This window comes from Lolium rigidum, chromosome 4 (assembly GCF_022539505.1).
Source record: "Lolium rigidum isolate FL_2022 chromosome 4, APGP_CSIRO_Lrig_0.1, whole genome shotgun sequence".
NCBI lineage: Eukaryota > Viridiplantae > Streptophyta > Magnoliopsida > Poales > Poaceae > Lolium > Lolium rigidum.
In genome coordinates, this window is record NC_061511.1 from 93498060 (window position 1) to 93520577 (window position 22518).

General features: G+C 45.8%; 1 long non-coding RNA gene across 1 annotated transcript; it reads right to left on the minus strand.

Annotated features, from left to right (window-relative positions):
• Nucleotides 1-12942: 12942 nt before the first annotated feature.
• Nucleotides 12943-13773, minus strand: LOC124706852. Its single transcript, XR_007004606.1, has 4 exons — nucleotides 13660-13773; nucleotides 13365-13431; nucleotides 13200-13286; nucleotides 12943-13073 (listed from the first exon to the last, which is right to left on the minus strand). It is a non-coding gene; the product is annotated as an uncharacterized LOC124706852 (long non-coding RNA).
• Nucleotides 13774-22518: the final 8745 nt, after the last annotated feature.

Here is a 22518-nt window from a genome sequence, read left to right on the forward strand (position 1 = left end):
GCGTCTGTGAGAATTTGTGAAGGGAGAGGGCAAAACTGAGTAGTATCAAGAAACCAAGGGCAAGTGAGTAGTAAACAGACTAAGGGATTCAAATATGAGATTGAAAAAATGGAAAATGCATGTTTTGTACAATGAAACCCATCTTGGCGTACCTCAAACTATTTGCAATACAAATATACATGAGTGTGAAAATTATGGCCTCATTCAGACAAATTATGTTTTGGGGAAAGCTGTTTTGGGTAGGGTTTATTGTGAAAAACCATGCACCTTCATAGCTATTAGGTGATTTGAGAAGTGACAATTTGTGGTAAAACTTGATTTATCTATGATTTGAGAAGTGGCAATTTGTGGTAAAGACTCCATGAGTAAGTGCCACTCTTTTTCGGAATTTTTTGCACATTAACTAACTCATTTAACTAGTTAATCTCATTTATTGACTCTCTGTTGACCAGCCACTTGAGGGTAAAACTGGGTATATTGCACTAGCCAGTATTAGCACTCAAGGGGAAAACTGAGCACATAAAAAATGCTAGTATATGACTCGAGGGTATACCTGAGTATATCTAAATTTTCAGGGTTAGACTCGAGGACGCGTGGTGCGGTGCAGAAGTGGAAGACGTGCCATTGTTGATGCATGTCGCGGTGCAGATGTGCAATAGTGGACGCGTAGGATGCGGGTCGCATTTAGGACGCGTAAGCCCCTCTATCCCTCCCTCTTCACACAGTACGTCTCATTCTCGCTCACGCACGAAATCACGCCTCTCACGTCCCATCAACTTCTCCAAATCAAAGGAAAAAAACCCCAACCGCCGTACGAGCGCTCCCCTGCCGGCGATGGAGAAGAAGAATGCGCCGGCGGCCATCACCCCGAGCCCGTCGCCTCCGAGACCGTCGCCTCCGAGCCCGTCGCATCCGAGCCCGTCGCCTCTGAGGGCGGCGCATCCAAGCGCGGCGCCTCCGTGAACTGGGCCTCTCTCATGGCTGACGGACCACTTCACAAGATCGGCGAATGCTTACTAGCGAATGAGGAGTACGTGGACACCTACTCTGCTATGAGGCAAGTCTGTAGAAATTGGCGCTCAGGTTTACCTGCCCGACGTGCACCTGCACGAATGGATCATGGTAGACCACGCCCTTCCACGCGCCGCTGAGTTCACCTTCCTCCAACTCGGCACATCCCGCTACGTCACCATAGATCTATCAGAAGTTCATGCAAGGTTCAAATTCCTCCATATCTATAGGGTTAATCTATTCTTATTTTCAATCGTAAACATCTTAGTGCTGAATGTTATCTTCATCAATATATTTTAGATACTACTTCGTCGGCTTTTGCCGTGGCATCATCGTGCTTGCCCAGAAGAACCCACCGCACAAGATACGACTTCTGAACCCACTCACAAAGACATTCAACACAATGTTTGAGGCGCAGATGCCATCTGTTTTTCTGGATTCAGTCGCTGTAATGAAATCCCCGACTATGGTCTTCGTTTCCGCACATTACCCGGAGGGAATTGTTTGGGTCGATGAGAGCACTCCAACTAAGGATATATATGAAGATTGGGGAGAAGGAAGATTTTCGATCGAGCACCATTCTCTGCGTTGCATTACCCCGTTCAATGGTGAATTGTATGCAATAGTTGTGGACAATTCTGGGGACGGACAATTAGTGTGCACCAATGTACAATTGGAGCAGCGCGCGAGCACTATCAAGATGAAGACACTAATTTCATTTTCAGAACTTGGAAATGACAAGTTCTACCTTGTGAAGTCGGATGGTGATCTGCTGCTTGTGTTATTGGACAACATGCTTTTGGAGGACCAACCATTGGTGTACCGTGTGGACACTCAGAGCCGCTCTCTCCATCCGGTCAGTAACATTGGCAGTCATGCCTTCTTCGTGCATTATATCCGGTGTATCTCCGTCGATACCAGAGTGCACCCGACACTTCGACCTGGCTGCATCTACTATGCGGATTTGGGTTATATCAGAGAGTACTTTCATGATACAAAGGCCTGGGATGAGTGGCCACTACACGTGGATAGAATAGGAAAGTACGGTCTGAGAAATGAACACATGTCATACCGTTTGGAGGATGTATTGGCCGCACACTGCAGACGGAAGGAGTTCAATGAATATTTCCTTAGGATAATGCACGAATGGAGCGACGAAGAAATATATGAGGAATGAAGAACAAATTCATTCATCCTAGGGTATCCTAATCTTCATGTTGACCATACATTGTGTGCGTCTTGTATTTTTTCCAGCTTAGTTTGTCGTGAACATTAACAACATTATTGGCTGCTTTTGGCTGTTGTATGCAGTTTATGTATTATACTTAGTTTTCTGATTATGCTGCTGTGAATTTATCATATACTAGCTTCTAGATTTGCTACTAGATTTGCTGCCATATTGGACAAAAAACGAGGGCCAAAAGGCCAAATAATTGAAGAAAGACAGAAATAGAAGCTTCTCTAGATTTGATACTAAGTTGGTGAAAAAGACAGAGAGAGAAAGACGGGAAAAGGTGCTCTTAAAAATGCCAATTTGGGCCGAGAGAGACAAAACCCAGCTCTCACGTACAACCAAACATGGTCTCGTCCTGTCTCACGCGGTCCCTTCCTACCAACCCCACACGACGCGGCCCCACACGTCAGCATGAAACGTTTAAATAAACGGATTCCTTCCGTCTGAGCTCCTTCTGCGGGTTTCAGACAAAAGCTTGGGGAAAACTGAGGAAAAACTAAGGGGCTGGGAAAAACTGAGTACAACTAAGGACCCGAGGGCACGAAAATAGAAAACCCTTAGTTGTTTGTAGGTAGCTCATAGGGAAGGAACTAAGAAGTTAAGCGTCCTAGGGCTAGAGTAGTCTGAGGATGGGTGACTTGTGGGGAAGTGTTAGTAGAATCGAGTAATTTAGATTGAAATAAGAAGTTAAGGCTTAGTGATAAATGTGTGTATAGTGTGATTAAGTGGTTAAACAATTCAAATAAAAAAATTGGGAAAAAAGTTGAATTTTAAAAAAAAAATCGAAAAGAGAAAAAAAAAAGGAGCCAACCTTTAGTACCGGTTCGTGTTATGAACCGGTACCAAAGGTCTCCAGCCCCGCGGGCTCCTACGTGCCCACGTGGCGGCACCTTTAGTACCGATTCGTAAGGAACCGGTAATAAAGGGGAATGCTTTAATACCGAATCTTTAGTACCAGTTCCAAAATCGGTACTAAAGGTCCTCTGAAACCGATACTAAAGGGGGTTTTCTACTAGTACCTCTAAGCATTTATGTGATCGTCAGATGATAACTTCTAGTAGCATCAACGTTAGTAGATCTACACTGTGCTAGGACTTGTTTTTATTAACTTTGTAATAATAAATTGTGTGTTGGCTACATTAATCATCTCGATGCAAGGAGCGGTAAATTTCTTCCTCCCCGAAAAGAAAAAAGGCTGAAGCTCATAAATAAGAAACTCTTATCTACTGACCTACCAGACGACCGATCCCTGCATGTCATTGCCTAGCACCCAAGTCTTTTATAAGAGCATCTCTAACAGAGCCCGTAAAACACGTCAGAATTGTATTTTTCCGGCCGATTTACTGTGTCGGGTCGAAAGTGGCGCGGGTCGAAAGTGGCGCAGAACAGAGACTGAACTCGCTGTCTGGCCCGAAAATTTTTCTCAGGGCCCCGAAAAATTTCACACTCGACCCCTACTAATACAGACCGAAAAATGGTTTACAGGCCCAAAACTGAACGAAATTCTTCAGCGCCGCTGTCCGTACAATCGTCTCGAGCCGCCGATTTCTAACTACTTTACTAAAATTGTGCGACCAGGCAAAGCTCACGGCTGCAGGCGGGACGTCCGGTGGTCGGGCACGACAAACATTAGCACGAGGCGGTGACGGGTAGCGGCGGCCAGCATCTAGAACGGCAGAGCTCCACGCAGCGGCCGGAACAGCAGCTAGGAGCGGCCGAACAGCAGCTAGTAGCTCCACACAAGCTAGCAGCTATCAGCAGCGTGCGGCAGTGGCCTGGTTGCATGTGCAGCAACGCCGCAGCAGCATCACGCGGCCGCGGCCGGCCGCGCTGCCTGATCCTGCCTCTAATCGGCTCCTCCCGCGCTCGCTCTTCCGTGTGCGCGACCGTGCGCGACCATCCTCGCTTGATTCCCAAGGTCGCAGCGGCAACCAGGGGCGCAGGCAGCGGCTACGTGGGGAGATCTAGGCAGCGTCGCGGATAGTTCTTGCGAAGAAGATGATAATTTTCCGAATATTCTGTTTTTCGGTTTTAGTTTACAGGCTCTATTCTGCGCTAGCCGTTTTGCTCTATTCTGCGTTAGCCGTTTTGCGATCCATAAACACGTTTTCGGAAGACTGAACTTGAGTTTTTCGGTTTACATTTTTACGGACTCTATTAGAGATGCTCTAAAGAGCAAGGCTACCTTAAGCAAGAGATGAATAGCTTATTTGAGTTACTAGCAAAGAAGGGCGCGGCGGCACGCCGCGCCATGTGTGGCCGAGTGATGGTGATTTCTGGTAGTGCTAAATGAATGTGTATTTTAGTCTTTTTCTTTTGGGAATTATGTTTGTTCTTGCTATTTAAAGGCATGGTGTATTTGTTGGTTTATTTTTGTGTGACATTTATACATACACTAATACACTATTACTGGTCTGTATGTAGATGGTTGCGGTGAAAGGTTGGTATTGAGTGATGGGTGATCGATGGCTTGTTGTATGCTGTGTGTGGCCTCGTGTCTGGTGAGATGGACATTTATTGACACGTTTGGCTGAGCTTTTTTTTACCGTTGTGGTAGATCCACTTCCTGGCCACAACATCTTATTCGGATTCAGCTCCCAAAATAGGCTGAACGTCACCACCGCCGCTGCCATGGCGAACGATAGTTATAAACTTAAAAGACCATGACCAGTGACATGGAAATTATTGCTAGATGATAAAGACTAAGAAACTAACAAAGAGTTCTAAGAAATCTATTTACCTTAGACAAATAAGTTATCAACATATTGGTACACTATATATGTTTGGTCTTTTTCTCATTCTCTGATTAAAAATGAGTACACTCACCCCTTAATGGAGCGACCCTGATGGAGAGGAACCAATATGGTGTGGCTGGCGCAGCAACAGGCAGCTGCTTGCCTATCAGCAGGACTGCATACACTCAAACTCAAATATCTACTACCACAATGAAAACCCACCGTTCCATCTATCCAAACCACTCAAACTCAAATAGCTACAACACGTGTATTAACAGATACAAAATAAATATCAATTTCTTTCCTGAACTGTGAGTATGTCGCAGTTCACTATAGTAATCTAATGTTTGTGTTGAGGAAACATAACTAATAAATCCAAGAGTACTGAATAACCAACCAAAGACCATTGGGAAAGCCAAATCCTTCAATCATATCTCAAAGCAATTCAGGTTTCAGGAGGCAAGCTAGCCCAAGAAATTGCAGTAGCATTTGTTTTCTCTATAGCTCTGTATGCTCCATACTCTCCATATAGGGTGGACTTCTCTATAGCTGGTGGGAGGAGGCGGCATGGAACAAAATGTAAATTAACAAGAACTGGATCTACAATTCATAAGGAAAAAGACATCAAGAAAAGAAAAGGATCTGGATCCAAGAACAAAAACAAAAGGTTTTGACATATCTATCTTCATTCTCTCCTTTTGTATCTCTCCTCTTCCTTACTTACTTGAACTGATTTACTTCATTGTTAACACATTTGGAAGATAACTGTTGGATAACTATTGGTGTATCTGTTGGGCTGTCTTCTTGTTCTCTGTTGTGGCCCATTTGGCCCAGCCCAGTCCTGACCTATATAAGGTGCTTCTATCTCTGTAACCCTAAGTGAGAGAGTTCCTCCCTGCAGCCTCCTTCTACCTCAGGTTAGGCCCTCTCCTCTGCCCTCATGGTATCAGAGCAAGGGGCAGTGAGGGCAACGACGGGAAGGACTGCCGATCTAGAAGCCTAGTCTGCTGTGGCAGCTAGGAGGAAGAGGAAGAGGAAGGGAGTAGGCTGTTGCGGTGGCTGGGAGGAAGAGGAAGGGAGCAGGCTGCTGCGGCGGTAAGGAGGGGAAGGCAGTGACAAGTAAGGAGAGGAAGAGGCTTCCTGCGGGTAAGTCCTTTGGTGGTTCTGAGAAGTTAGTTTGGTGTCAAGCATGGGGGACAACAGGGATTTGGCCAAGGCTCTGGAGAAGCTAGCAGAACTTATCACTACCAAAGGAGATGGAGGAGGATCTGCTGGAGGGGGAGCAATCGTTCCCCATACCAACATCGGTCAGAAACTTGAGCTGCCGGCGAACGAAATCAAGTTGGAAGGAGTGGCCAACTATCTCCGGTGGTCAAGGAGGGCGCGGTTGATTTTGAACTCGAAAGGGCTGGATGAACGTGTGAGTGGTGAAGGCTGCAGAACCGGCGAGACAAGACCAGTCCGGAATGGAAACAGTGGAACGCCATAAATTCTCTGATTGTGGCATGGTTGCTTAACTCTTTGGTTCCTAACATTGCTGCTTCTGTAGAGGCACTCACAAAAGCTTCAGAGGTATGGGACACCCTATCAAATCTTTATTCTGGAAAGGGGAACATTATGTTGATTGCTGAGATTGAGGATAAAAGTGCATGACTTGCAACAAGGAAACAAAACTGTGATGGCATATGTGGCTGAGTTGCAGCATCTTTGGGGAGATTTGGATCATGTTGATCCTCTGGAACTTGCCCATGGGGAATGTGTGAGTGCTGCTGCAAGCTGGATTGAACGTCGGCGAGTCATGAAGTTCTTGAAGGGTCTTAATCAAGATTTTGAGGGGAGAAGGGCTGCTTTACTGCATCAAACCACTACCCCTTCTCTCAAAGAAGCCATTGCAGCCATGTCCAGAGAGGAAGTGCGTCTGAATATGACAAAGGGAAGAGATTCTGTCCCTCATCCGACCTTCTACACTACCGACAGACCATAGATGAGAGACTGCTATACTTGTGGGCGAAGGGACACTTGAAGCATCGGTGTACCTCCTTTGCTACACCCGAGTAGGGGGAGAGGAGGATACACACATGGCAGAGGAAGCTACAGAGGAAGAGGTGATGGCAGAGGTAGTGGACAGCCATATGGACAACAATATGGAAGAGGTGGTGGACAGCACTATGGCAGAAATGGTGGACATCCATATGGACATCAGTATGGCAGGGGTGGAGGACAGCAGCACGCTATATCACCCAAGGCACATATGGCAGCAGCTTCAGAGTCAACTACCACTACCTCTCAGGGACAATCAAAAGAAGAAGGACAAAATGAAGCAACCTTTGGAAACTTTGCTCACTATGTCTACAAAGATGAAGGTAATATTGATAGAGTTTCTATAGCCACTCATAATGCTAATTCAGATTGGATTCTTGATTCTGGAGCATCCAAACATGTTACTGGAAATATTAGTGAGTTTGACTCTTATACTCGGTATCCTCCCACACATAGAGGCACTATCCAAACGAGCAGATGGCACAAGCACAATCTATAAAAGGGGAGGGGTCGGTGCAATGTACACCCAACATAAAATTGTCATCAGTTCTACATGTTCCCGCTTTTCCAAGTAAATCTGCTATCTCTAAGTGCCCCGATTGATCAGCAGGACTACCGTATAATAGTTGATAGATATATGTGTTTAATTCAGGAAAGGGAGAGCAGCAAGAAGATTGGGACTGCAACCAGGCATAGAGGTCTTTGGCACATAGATCGTGACAAGATGGGGCATGATGCTAGTTCTGTGCTTGCTGCGATTGTTGGAGGAAAGGAGAGTATGGCACTAGTTCATCATTGTCGAATGGGCCACATGGCGTTTGATAAAATGTTTCGAGTTTTTCCTGATGTAATGAATGGAGTGGACAAAACCAAATTATGTTGTGATGCCTGCGAATATGCTAAGCATACGAGAACCTCTTATGTTAGTAGAGGGATCGAAGTGTATCCCCATTTGTGTTAGTGCACTCGATGTATGGACGTGTCCTGTTGTGTCGATAAGTGGCATGAAGTACTTTGTGACTTTTATTGACTGCTATTCCGGAATGACTTGGATTTATCTTATGCATCACAAAGATGAAGTGTTCACTTGTTTCCGAATTTTTGTGCCTATGTGAAAAACCAATTCAATGTTCAGGTGCAAGTGATCAGAACTGATAATGGTACTGAATATATCAACAAACCTTTTGCTGCTTTCTTATCTTCGCAAAGTATACTGCACCGGACTTCATGTCCTGACACTCCTCCCTGGAATGGAGTTGCTGAGCGGAAGAATAGGCACATTCTTGAAGTGGCTCGATCTCTTATGTTTACCATGAATGTTCCCAAATTCTTATGGAGTGAGGCAGTTATGACTGCTACATATTTGATCAACAGAATGCCTTCAAAGATTCTAGGTATGCAGTCTCCTTGCCAACTCCTTCTAAATAACAATGACTTTGTTGTACCACCCAAACTCTTTGGTCTGTACATGTTTTGTAAGGGATCACGGGCCATCCGTTGGCAAGCTAGATCATCGGGCTATCAAATGTATCTTTATTGGCTATTCCTCCGGACTGAAGGGTTACAAGTGTTGGAGTCCCACCGAGAGGAGGACATTTGTAAGCATGGATGTTACGTTTCGGGAGTCAGAACCATTTTATGACGGTGAGAGTGATCTTAGTGGCTTGTTCCAGGGGCTTGACCATCTTGGTGATGCTCAAGAGGGGGAGCATCAGCAAGATGGTGACCAACAACAACATCAACAAATTCCTATTCCTATTGTTGCGGAGATTCCTGCAATTCCTGGTACACCTACACCACCTAGACCTGTACCACCACAAAGATGGCTGCAGAATCCACTTGTGTACTCTAGAAGACAAGTACAAAGGGAACAAGTAGATGCACTGGAGGAGCAACAAGACCAGGGGCAGGGGGAGCAACCCATTGGACCAGAAAATCAAGAAAGCACAAGTGTAGATTCTGCAGAGGAGAATCAATCTCAGATTGAGTCCAATAATAGCCTAGACTTGCCGATTGCAATAAGGAAAGGGACAAGGAAAGTTGGCCCCCCAAAACGACTAAGTTATGATGACTATGACGTAGAAAATTATATTTCTTACGAGGCATTGTCACCCTCTTTTCGGGCTTTTGTTGCTTCACTGCAAACTGTATCTGTTCCTAAGGATTGGAAGGCAGCCAGGTTGGACCCGAGATGGTGCAATGCTATGATGGAAGAGTTAGAGGCCTTGAAGAAAAATAAAACATGGGAGTTGACGAGATCTCCCTAAAGGAAAGAATACGATGAGGGTCGTAAGTGGATCTATTCTCAGTAAAACAAAATGCAGAAGGAAAAGTGGAGAGATATAAGGTAAGACTTGTGGCAAGAGGATATAGTCAGATTTATGGCATTGACTATGATGAGACATTTGCACCAGTGGCAAAAATGAGCACTGTCAGAATATTGATCTCTTGTGCAGCAAATTTTGGGTGGCACTTGCATCAACTTGATGTCAAAAATGCATTTCTGCATGGTGATCTTCAAGAAGAGGTGTATATGGAGATGCCACCAGGATTTGTCAGACCTGAAACTAAAGGGAAGGTATGTAGACTGAAGAAATCTCTATATGGTCTCAAACAATCTCCACGGGCCTGGTTTGACGAGGTTCGGACAGGTGGTGTGTGGCATGGGATATGGTCAATGCAATGGAGACCATACCTTATTTTACGTGACATTCGGAGCAGAAAATCACTATCCTTGCTTGTGTATGTTGATGATATTATCATCACGGGAGATGATGTTGTGGAAATCGCAAAACTGAAAGGATGCTTGAGTCAGGCCTTTGAGGTGAAAGATTTGGGAAAACTTAGATACTTCCTTGGAATAGAAGTTGCAAGGTCATCAAAAGGGATATCACTATCTCAAAGAAAGTATACTTTGGATCTCTTAGATGATATGGGCATGCTGGGGTGCCGTGTGGCTTCAACACCTATTGACCAGAACACTAAAATCACAGCAGAGTCCGGAGAACCCATAAACAAGGAGAAATATCAAAGACTTGTTGGAAGACTAATATACTTATGCCACACTAGACCAGATATATCATTTGCAGTGAGTGTAGTGAGTCGCTATATGCATGATCCGAGGGATGGACACTTGGAAGCAGCTCAAAAAATCTTGAGATACTTGAAGGGCACTCCGGGGAAAGGAGTGTTGTTTAAAAGTAATGGACACCTAAATGTAGATGGATATTGTGATGCAGATTGGGCTAGCTGCTTAGATGATCGAAGATCCACCTCAGGGTATTGTGTTTTTGTTGGAGAAAATTTGGTGTCATGGAGAAGTAAGAAACAATTTGTTGTCTCGAAATCAACGACCGAAGCTGAGTACGAGCTATGTCACAGGGTCTGGGTGAAATGTTGTGGGTACGAAACCTTCTAAGAGAGCTGAAAATTTTAAGGCAAGGAAGCCTGAAAGTGTGGTGTGATAATATGTCTGCCATAAACATAGCAAATAACCCTGTCCAGCATGAGCGAACTAAACATGTGGAGATAGACAAAATTTTTATTAAAGAAAAGATTGATGCAGGGATTATCTCATTGGATTATGTGAGATCTGGACAACAAGTGGCAGACTGTTTAACAAAGGGACTGGGCTCAAAGGAGTGTAATCTTGCCTGTGCCAAGATGGGAATGATTGACATTTATCACCCATCTTGAGGGGGAGTGTTGGATAATTGTTGGTGTATCTGTTGGGCTGTCTTCTTGTTCTCTGTTGTGGCCCATTTGGCAGGCATGCAAGTGGATCGTCCGGTGGGCCTGGCGGACAGCCCGCTGGATTAGGTGTGTGGTGGAAATTGGCTAAAGTGATTAGGTGATTATAGAACGAAGTTACGAGGTGGACAAGAATCCATGGTTTGGCAGGCGTCCGCTTGCATCCCTACCATTTGGCCCAGCCCAGTCCTGACCTATATAAGGTGCTTCTATCTCTGTAACCCTAAGTGAGAGAGTTCCTCCCTGCAGCCTCCTTCTACCTCAGGTTAGGCCCTCTCCTCTGCCCTCAATAAGCATGCAGTGTTAATTTGGGAGATAAATGTGAATATAATTTACTGATCTGGTTAGTTATCAGTAAAAGAAGAACAGAGATATAATAAATTGATCTAGCTAGCTAGTTACAATAAAGGAAGAACAGAGAGTTGCATTTTCTACATACAAATGGTTTGGGCAATTGCCATTGAACAATCTTTCAAAATGGCATCAATCTGTAAGAGGTGAATTGAGCAAAAGTGTTCCAACAATATTTTTTACTACATCTAGAACTACACTGCCATTTTGAAGGTGAAAAAAAAAAGAAATCACTTGGCTATAAAAGTTCAGAGTTATACATTCCGGTCGGATGTATTAGCACAGTAGAACAAAGAAAAACGACCCTTTAGTTTGTCTGACCCACTTGGCATAAGCAAAAATGAACTTTGAAGTGTGCAAGGAGGCCATCTTACATCACCAATATTAAGAGGCACTAAAACGATAGCAAGAAGGTCGATAACAATAATTAACATTGGTTGACCTGAAATTACAAAACATGCAATTCAGTGAACATGTCGGGAAACCTGGTCGCTACTATATTGTTAATTCATACTACTCCACTACAGGCAATTCCGATTCGCTAAAATTCTGGCTAAAAAATTTATTAAAAAATTGTGATATATCACATGGCATAATTACACTTCCTAGGTACTCTTGGATTAAAAAGTATTTGTTATGATTAATCTCTATTTTTTATAAACCTGCAATTGAAATTTCCCAACAGTTAATTCGAATATCTTCTTTTCACGAGCAGCTTTCCAACATATAAATTTCTTACAATCATGCTGAATAATATTTTGCAAGTTGAACCTAAAATATTGTGAGAAGAATACATAATTCAGCAGACCATGGCAATTGAAAGTGTACGTTTGCGCATTTCTCACTTCTCTTTTCTTTCTTCACTTTGGACATATTGAACTGGTAGGAAAATCTCTCACCCTGGAATTGGTCGGACATAAATAGAGGTGCATCTTGAACTTCAACTTCGGGCATCAATAATAATTGGAATTAGTAGTTGTTCATGGCTAGCTAGGCAATGTGGCGGTAGAACCGGCAACTGTCATGTTCACGCCTTAGAAGGCTCTGGATCATATGCATTTCCTCTTTATAGTTTATTCTTTTGTTTCTTTCATACTTCCCTTTGGAAGATTAATTACATTAGCACATAGAAAAGTTAGCAGAACCATATTACTTTAATTAGCATATCAGTTTAGCTAGTTGTTGACTTGTTGTGCACACTGTCTCCGATTACACCACCGGACAGAGCGACTGGTACGGTTGCACGCATGGAAGCCATGGGCGATAGCAGCCGAAGCCAGCAAACAATGTCCAAGCTACCACAATTTGGGAAAGAAAGGTGTAGTGTGTACTCACCCCAATTCATGTGCACACACGCATGGAAGCCATGGACAAAAGCTGCCGAAGCCAGCAAACAACGTTCAAGCAAGCACAATTTGAGAAAGAAAGACACGCAGTGTGTACTCACCCAAATCCATGTGTACATTGTATCTGAAAGAAGACTTACACGACAACATTCAAGCATGTTCTCCCTCCTGAGAAATTTTCTCATTTCTTCTCACTGGGCTTCAAGCATGCTCGTGCGTACCATCTCAATACATATCAGGCAACTCCAGTGCAGCATCCATGCATAGTAGTGGAGAACATTGGGAAGAAAGATGGTATGCTTCCTGACCATAACGTTAGCTCCAACGAATTCAGTCTTGTCTTGATCTAGTTGATGATATGGTCCCTTAGCTGTGTATAACTACCTGGAGAGGCTTTATAGATTAATAATAATGTGATCACTTCATATTTAAAAATGCAGATATTTCTTACAGTGAGATAATGTGGTCATTTTGCAGTTGAAACGTTACCATTGGTTGTATAACTTAAAGGTGGATCTGAAAATGATCCGGGGGAAAGACTAAACTGGGCAATGGGCTCTGGCTGACGAAGAGCATGTGGATGTATGGAGCTCCATGATGCCGATTCTGTTGATGGGCGTAAATAGCGTACAAAACCACCGTATGACCATTAGCTTGTTAGCAACTTATGCTTATTAAATTTGATTGTGTTCGTTTTGCTGATATAAACTGCTATGTAGGTGGTTGCCATACCAGAGTAGGACGACGCAAGTAACATCCAAGAATTGAGTTCTGAATAACTTGCCAGTTTCCTGAATGCCCACCGACACAATATGCAGCCTGGAAATACATTGCTCAAGAATTAATTTTAGGAGTACAAATATGACAGTAGCTATTAAAATTTTAAAAACAGTATACCTGCAGTGCAGAATCATGTCTGAGATTTTCATGTGTTTATCATCCTGAAGTCCATAAGCCATAAAGCCTGTCATATTTCAAAAGGTTGTGCCAGTTAGACATAAACATGTTCTGAGGCTAACAGTGAATGCATCCAAGGTAACAATTGTTATCAATGTCGAATGTACACGCATGAGTAATGTTCATCTATGAAGCAGAGCTGCTTCTCATGTGCCATCTTCGTAGGACATATTTTCTCAAGCAATTTTATCAAAGCTCTGAAAAAAGTACTCAACAAGAAAAAAAATCACCTCACCTCAAGTAAGCGCGAAGGTGGCGCGGAAAAAAGCAGCCCGCCCTGGAGCAGGGGATCTGCACCGCCTTTGTCGTCCAACGACAAGAGGCCTAACCGTCCTACAATACTCCGTCTCCAGGCTGTCCGGCTCTATAGCGGAGGACGCCAACCTAAAGGAGACAATTCAACAGGGGTCAAACAACACACCGATCATAAGCTGAATGTAGAAAAACAGAATTCATGCAGAAGGGCTTACCCTCAAGATGGCCGCGCGAAGAAAATATTCATGAAGATGCAAGACAAAGAAGATGAACGGAGGACATGAATCAGGGCCTGATGTACAGTCTACAGTCTACACCCAGGAGATCGGAGGAGAAAATAAAAGCAGATATGTGGAGAAGCAAAGTGAGTAGGCAGCGGGACTGCTGCCGCCATCCAGGGCTGCCATCCATGTGAGGTAATTACGGCGGGGAAGCCGCGGCAGGGGATTCTGTCCCCGGCGTCCGGGAGCAGCCGACTCAATCCACGACCGCCTCGCGGCGGGGAGAATTGGGACTGAAAAAGGTGGGGTTGGGCGGCCGCTCGAGGGAGGAGGAGGTCCATGAAGATGGAGCTAAACCATCAACTCATGGCCACGGAGGCCAACGGCCGGCCTCGCGAAACCCTCCGGCACGCAGACTGTGGCTTGTCCCGTCGACGGAGGTCCTACTCGCTACCATCTGCTGGCTTGCCAAGCGCCGACCCTGGTGGACGATGGCGTCGGCGGTGCCTAGAAAGAGAACAGATGGGAGAGATGGGGGCGAGAGAATGAAGCGGTGATCGTGGAACCATGGGCGCCGCTTTGACCGCACTGGAACTTGCGGGTCCAGCTCTAGGCTGCTGCTACACGCACACCGAAAAAAAATCAAACGCACATGAAGGGGTATCACACAGAATCCAAGCGTCTCCTACAATTTGTAGGAAGCACCGAAAGTGCACACATTTCAAACCCAGCAGAAATCTAAAATATAAAGTGCAAACGTGTCAGCTCCACATTAATTCTCAGCATACCTCAAAATTCTTACAAAAAAGATGTTTGTTCCCAAATAGTATAGTAGTTATTTCTGATTTCACTTCCTTACCATGGAACTATCAACTCATTTAATGTATTATTTATATTTATTGTGTTTCTACATGTTGGATAATTAGGCACAATTTCCATGATTAATTCCAGAATATAAAACATGATGGCAGCAACTACTAACATGTGAAACTCAAACATACTAGATGCATTAATCAACATGAGTAGCAGCAGCGCAAACGGTAAAGCATCCATCGCTAAACAGATCGAGATATGTCGCACGTACCGATCTGGTGGTGGTGGCGGTGGAGGTGTAGCGGACGATGTCCCAGCGAGTAACGTTGTTGATGACAACGTTGTTGACGACGGGGACGACGGGTCGAAGTAGACGGCGTTGAAGACGACGGTAGGCAGCACCGCCCGACTTGGATGGAAGGCGACCCGTGATGAAGAGCTTGAGCGGTCGCGCAGAGCGCTTCCCAAAACCTAATTCGCCCTCTCCCGTACAGGATCGCAAGGACGAGCGGTTCCGGAGACCTGCTCTCCCGTTCGCCGATGCACGTCGGCTCGCGGGATGGAGTAGGCTACGATGGCGGCTCAAGCAGAGAGAGAGGTGGAAACCCTAACTCGTGTATTGGATATGTTTCTGCGGTAGCCGGGCAGGAGATTATATAGGCTCGGGAAACCCTAGGCAACGTGGGCCACGCCCCGGCGCACGAACGTTTCGAGTCGGTTACAGATAGCCCACGATCCGGGAGCGACCCGAACCGACTAACTGCGACGCGTCCGTCTAGGACTCTGTTCGTTTTCCTGAGCTGCAAAAAGTAAGGAAAGTCTCGGCTCGAGGCTCAATCCACTCACCACGAGCGCGGCGCGCGTCGTGACGTGACGTGTCGAGTCGAGTCGAGACGAGACGAGCGAGCGAGGAGGAGGAGGAGCGCGCGTGTAGCACTCCTATTCTCACTCACTTACTAGTGGTGGAACAACCTGACCCGGACTTTTGGCTCATGGGTGCCACCCACCCCCATAGATCTACCGTTTATATTTGCTTTGAGATGGTTCAACGGAAGTAGGGGAAATTCTGTCTGGAATAGATCTATTCTAAATACAATGCTATACGTTTGCCTCTGTACCTGACACACTCTGCTTCGCCTGGCCCGCTAGCCAAATGCCCCGGACGTAGTTATTATATTTGTCACAGTACATGTCAGACCTTCTCCTTCTCTCACCGCATATGTCGCCGGTGAGCTCCGTATTGGCCGCCGCCCCGACGTAGTACAATTCTTCATGGCGCCGAGCGACGGTGAACATCTTGCGCACGCCCGTCAGCTTCCTGATGAGGTCGCACGGGTAGGAGCCCAGCGAGATATCAGACCACCGCTTCTCCATGCCTCACGGGTTTCGTGCCGGTCGGAGCGCCGCCGCGGGCGACGAATCTCCGACAACAATCATGGGCGTGGAATTCAGCGGTGCAGTCCGTGACGGGAGGGTTGGGGGGAGCAAACGGCGGTTGGGATGCGGGAGCTGGTGGCCGTAGGGAAGTACAGGGGAGCCTGGGTGGAGGGGAATTTGAGGAGCTCGCGTACCGGCCAGCGGCGGAGGGTAACTGGACGAGCTCGCTTCCAGGACGACGGCGGAGGGAGCCTGGTGGAGCTCGCGTCCAGGACTGCGGCGTTGGGAACTTGCAGCTCGCCCGCAGCGATTGGGAACTGGGGAAGGCTTCTCCGGCGCTGGATGCGAAACTGTGGAGGGATTAACCAGGAGCTTCGGGGGAGAACAGGGCGCGGCCGAACGGATCCGCGTCAATCCCGGTGTCCTGTAGGTGTGTGAAACCTGGGCGACGTCCAAGGTGGGACTCGAGCTTCTACGGTGCATTGATTGTGCAAGATCTGGTTTACGCTCAACAGACTGGTTTTCTTGACACCATGCTTGAAGAAGACGACGTTGACTTTTCAGCCGGCTGTACAGAGGATTACAGACCTGGCCATGGGATGAACAAGGAGTTTGCTTGGAGAAAAACAGATGGGGAGAGCCAGTGTATTTATATTTATTAAACAAAGAAAGAAAGAAGAGTAAGAATGTGGTGAGGTTGCGGGATTAGGCAGCAACCTCCAACGGTACGCGACTTTTGGGCGCAGGTCATCATTGAGCTTCTGGTAATGTGGGCCCTGTCAGTACGACTCTACAGCGTGATACATCAATTGGAAGTGAAATACTACAATCTGTATACACATGCAATTAGTGGGCCAGGGGGCAGGTGGCAACTAGAGACATCGGTGGGTGTGGCACCCAGGAGCTCCATTGTAATTCTCTGGAACAACCCACCTTATAAGGTGGTCTAACTTCCTTCCAACTTTCCATGTGGGACTAAACTTCCCACCTCTTGCCACTCCCTAGTGAGCTGCCACCAACTTGGGCTCAAACTCACAAGGCTGCCACTATGTGGGCTTTGAGATTTATAGGAAAAACTGAAATCTAATTTGGGCCACTAAAAGTGGGCCAATATTTCAACAATCCCCCACCGGATCTCAAATCCCATTTAGAGATTTACCAATACTCGCTGCTTGTTTATATACCGAGTGTTTCAGCGGAGACTCGTTAAGTTGAACTTCCGCCTAGAACCTTAAGCTACATCCACTCACACTTGAACAATGGACTAAGCCTTGAATTGCAAGTTTTGCGTGAACAGGGTTTCACTCAAAGTCATGACCAGTACATGGCTGCCGGTAGCCTACCCCGCGGGTGAAGCATATGCGTCATACTTCGTGGTCTCTTCATGAGTTTACTAGAGATCACCCAAATCTCATAGATTGCGACGTTTAACAATCGGACTCATATAGGTGTGTTATTTCAAGAATGCTCTGTAGGACAGCACCTTTGCTAAAATAGCCAACATAAACACATTAAGGCTTGTTGCCAACCTGCCTTACAGCAACTGAGAGTTGTGCATCTTCACATAGAGAGGGTTACATAATACTCTCAATTAAACCACTAGTTTGTTCTTCCTAGGTCCTAATTCACGGGATCTCCGATCACAAAGGTTGGGTTACCACTATGGCGTATCAACGGGTCTCAAACCCATCTCCCTCGATGCACTTTCTATCACATTACGTGATAGTCCCTTTGTAAAGGGATCTGCCAGGTTTTTGTCTGTTTGAATATATGTAACAGTTATTACTCCGGAGTTTCGCAATTTCTTGACAGACTTCAAACGTCTCTTGACGTGTCTTGATGACTTCGCGTTATCCTTAGAATTGTTCACTTTGACAATTACAGTTTGATTGTCACAATTCAAAAGGATTGCTGGAACAGGTTTTTCAACCACGAGTGCAAGTCCATCAAGAGCTCACGCAACCATTCCGATTCAACAGTGGTTGTGTCTAAAGCAAGAAGTTCGCTTCCATAGTTGACCTCGTCAATATGGTTTGCTTACAAGATCTCCATGACACTCGCGCCACCTCCAAAGGTAAATACATACCCACTTGTGGCGTACGGATCAGCTACATCCGAGATCCAATTCGAATCACTATATCCTTCAAGCACAGCTGGGTGCCCCGAATAGTGAATCCCATAACTCATTGTACCACATAGGTAGCGCATGACCCTATCAAGTGCATGCCAATGATCAGTACCGGGTTTGACATGAACCTACTCAACTTGCTAACAAGCAAAAGAGATGTCGGGTCTAGTCGCGCTCGCTAAGTACATGAGTGAGCCAACGATCCGAGAATATCTCAATTGATCTATGGCAATCCTCCGGTTCTTGCGTAGTGTCACACTCGGGATCATAAGGTGTTGAAGAAGGCTTGCTATCAATATAGCCGAACCGGCTCAAGATCTTCTCAACATAATGGGATTGCGTTAGAGTAATCCCACTCTCGTTCTTAATCAGCTTGATGTTCGGAATCACATCAGCTTCTCCCAGATCTTTCATATCAAAGCACTTTGACAAGAAAGACTTGACCTCGTGTATTATTTTCATGTTTGTACCAAAGATCAGAATATCATCCACATACAAACATAGTATAACACCTTCGCCCCCACCATGGCGATAGTAAACACACTTGTCGGCCTCATTGACAACAAAGCCTACGAAGTCAAAGTTCGTCAAACTTCTCATGCCATTGCTTAGGTGCTTGTTTCAGGCCATATAAAGATTTCAGCAACTTGCACACCTTTCTTTCTTCACCTTTTACTACGAACCCATCAGGCTGATCCATATAGATTTCCTCTTCCAACTCTCCATTAAGAAAAGCTGTCTTTACGTCCATTTGATGAACGATAAGACCATAGGAGGCAGCCATGGATAGTAGTACTCGAATGGTGGTAAGTCTAGCGACATGTGAATAGGTGTCGAAGTAATCTTCGCCTTCTCTCGTGTGTAGCCTTTCGCTACAAGCCGTGCCTTGTACTTTTCAATAGTACCATCAGGTCTTAGCTTCTTCTTGAACACCCATTTGCAGCCTACCGGCTTGCATCCATGGGGTCGTTCGACAACTCCCAAGTTCCATTAGAAAGAATCGAGTCCATCTCATTATGGACAGCTTCTTTCCAGATCATCTCGCATCCGGAGATGCATATGCCTCTCGCAATGGACGTGGGAGTATCATCCACAAGGTACACAATGAAATCATCACCAAAGGATTTTTCAATCCTTCGTCTCTTGCTCCGTTTAGGAGCTTCATTGTCATCCTTCTCAGTAACATTCTCATGTGATTGTTCAAAATACTCATTAGATGTACTGGACTCGGGAATTATCTCGGTAGAAATTCTAGCAATGCTATGCATATCTTTCATAGGAAACATATTCTCAAAAAATGTTGCATCACGAGATTCCATAATAGTATCAACATGCATATCAGGTACCTCGGATTGAACTACTAAAAATCTATATCCTACACTCCGCGGAGCATAACCTAGAAAGATACAATCCATCTGTCTTTGGTCCAAGTTTGCGCTTCTTAGTAATTGGAATATTGACTTTCGCCAAACATCCCCATGTGCGCAAATACGAAAGTGATGGTTTTCTCCCAGTCCACTCCTCGTAAGGGGTTTTATCTTTATTCTTGTTAGGAACTCTATTCAGGACATGACATGTAGTCAGCAAAGCCTCCCCCCACCATGCCTTTGATAAACCAGCAGTGGCTAACATGGAATTCACCAAGTCAGTCAGCGTGCGGTTTTTCCTCTCGGCAACCCCGTTTGATTGGGGTGAATAGGGAGGCGTCCTCTCATGAATAATGCCATGTTCATCACAGAATTCATCAAAGATTTTAGGAAAATATTCGCCACCACGATCCGACCTAAGACGCTTGATCTTTCTCTCTAGTTGATTTTCAACTTCGGCTTTATAAATTTTAAAGTAGTCTAAAGCTTCATCTTTAGTTCGCAACAAATAAACATAGCAGAATCTAGTCGCATCATCAATCAATGTCATGAAATATCTCTTTCCACCTTTTGTCAACACACCATTCATCTCGCATAGATCGAATGTATGAGTTCTAGAGGTGCCAGGTTTCTCTCCTCGCCGCCTTGTGAGGCTTCCGAGGTTGCTTTGATTGCACACAACTATGGCACTTAGAACCTTTGGCAATGGTGAAATTCGGAATTAAACTTAAACTCGGATAGCCGAGACATTAAACCAAAATTAATGTGACATAAACGAGAATGCCAAACACTCGGTATCATCACTAACATTGCCACAAATATGGTTCACAGTACTTATTACTGAAATCGAGAGCGAAAAGCGGAACAAGCCTCCGCACTCATAGCCTTTACCAATAAATTGTCCAAACTTGGAAACAACTACTTTATTCGACTCTAAAACAACCTTAAACCCATCTCCGCATAGAAGGGAGCCGCTAACGAGATTCTTGTTCATAGTAGGGACATGCTGCACGTTCCTCGCCGCACGATCTTCCCCGAAGTGAACTTCAGATCTACCGTGCCAACACCACGAACAGAAGCATGTGACCCATTCCCCATCAAGACGGAAGGCGACCTGGTAAGAAGTGAACATGGATATGTCAGCACACACATGAACATTAGCACCCGTATCAATCCACCAACATGGAGATTGAAATACCGAAAGAACAGTAAAGAGATTACCGTACCCATCAGCATTGCTAGCGGTCACCGTGTTGACTTGCCTCCCCTTTTTCTTGCGGTTTGCCCTCTCTGGACAGTCCTTAGAAAAGTGGCCAGCCTCTCCACAGGTAAAGCAGCTCAGATCTGCTTTGTTTATCATCTTCTTCTTCTTGAAGGTTGTAGTCTTCATAGGCTTATTGAAGGAGGGCTTGTTATTCCCTTTGTTCTTGCTGTAGGGTTTCTTCGCACCATGTTGGCGCTAGACCGACCCTCTCCTTTCTCGGTATTATCCTTAGCCCGAGCTTTCTCCTCAACATCAAGAGACGCTATCAGATTTTCAGCCGATATCTCCTTGTCTCTTGTGTTTGAGAGTTGTGGCAAAGTTCCTCCATGAAGGGGGCAACTTAGCGATGATGCATCCAGCCACAAACTTGTCGGGTAAGGCACACTTAAGGAGTTCAAGCTCTTTCGCAATGCACTTGTATCTCATGAGCTTGTTCGACTACGAACGGTTGTTAACCATCCCGATGTCATGGAAGCTCTCCATGATGTACGAGTTCATCTGCACTGCATCGGTTGCACCGAACTTAGCATTCGGTGCATCCCGAGCTCTTTACCATCTGTTAAGTGCATGTACACATCACACGGACGATCAGCAAGAATACTTAGAACGCATCCGACGAAGAGAGTATTGTTTTCCTTGAACTTGTTCCGATCTTGGTCAGATATAGTTCCTTCGAGTAAACCATCGGTAACCTCGAACACTTTCGGATGAGTAAGCCGAGGCATGGCCTTATACTGCCACCTCTTAAAGTGCACACCGGTAAACTTATCCGGCCTCGGTGCATCGGAAAAACCAGCCATTGTTAACTCGGAAATTGCCTACAATTAGGTTTTTGGATTGTTGGATAATTAGGCACAATTTCCATGATTAATTCCAGAATATAAAACATGATGGCAGCAACTACTAACATGTGAAACTCGAAACATACTAGATGCATTAATCAACATGAGTAGCGAGCAGCGCAAACGGTAAAGCATCCATCGCTAAACGGATCGAGATATGTCGCACGTACCGATCCGGTGGTGGTGGCGGTGGAGGTGTAGCGGACGATGTCGCCAGCAGTAACGTTGTTGATGACAACGTTGTTGACGACGGGGACGACGGGTCGAAGTAGACGGCGTTGAAGACGACGGTAGGCAGCACCGCCCGACTTGGACGGAAGGCGACCCGTGATGAAGAGCTTGAGCGGTCGCGCGAGCGCTTCCCAAAAACCTAATTCGCCCTCTCCCGTACGGGATCGCAAGGACGAGCGGTTCCGGAGACCTGCTCTCCCGTTCGCCGATGCACGTCGGCTCGCGGGATGGAGTAGGCTACGATGGCGGCTCAAGCAGAGAGAGGTGGAAACCCTAACTCGTGTATTGGATATGTTTCTGCGGTAGCCGGGCAGGAGATTATATAGGCTCGGGAAACCCTAGGCAACGTGGGCCACGCCCACGTCGCACGAACGTTTCGAGTCGGTTACAGATAGCCCACGATCCGGGAGCGACCCGAACCGACTAACTGCGACGCGTCCGTCTAGGACTCTGTTCGTTTTCCTGAGCTGCAAAAAGTAAGGAAAGTCTCGGCTCGAGGCTCAATCCACTCACCACGAGCGCGTGACGTGTCGTGTCGAGTCGAGTCGAGTCGAGTCGAGTCGAGTCGACACGAGACGAGCGAGGAGGAGGAGGGC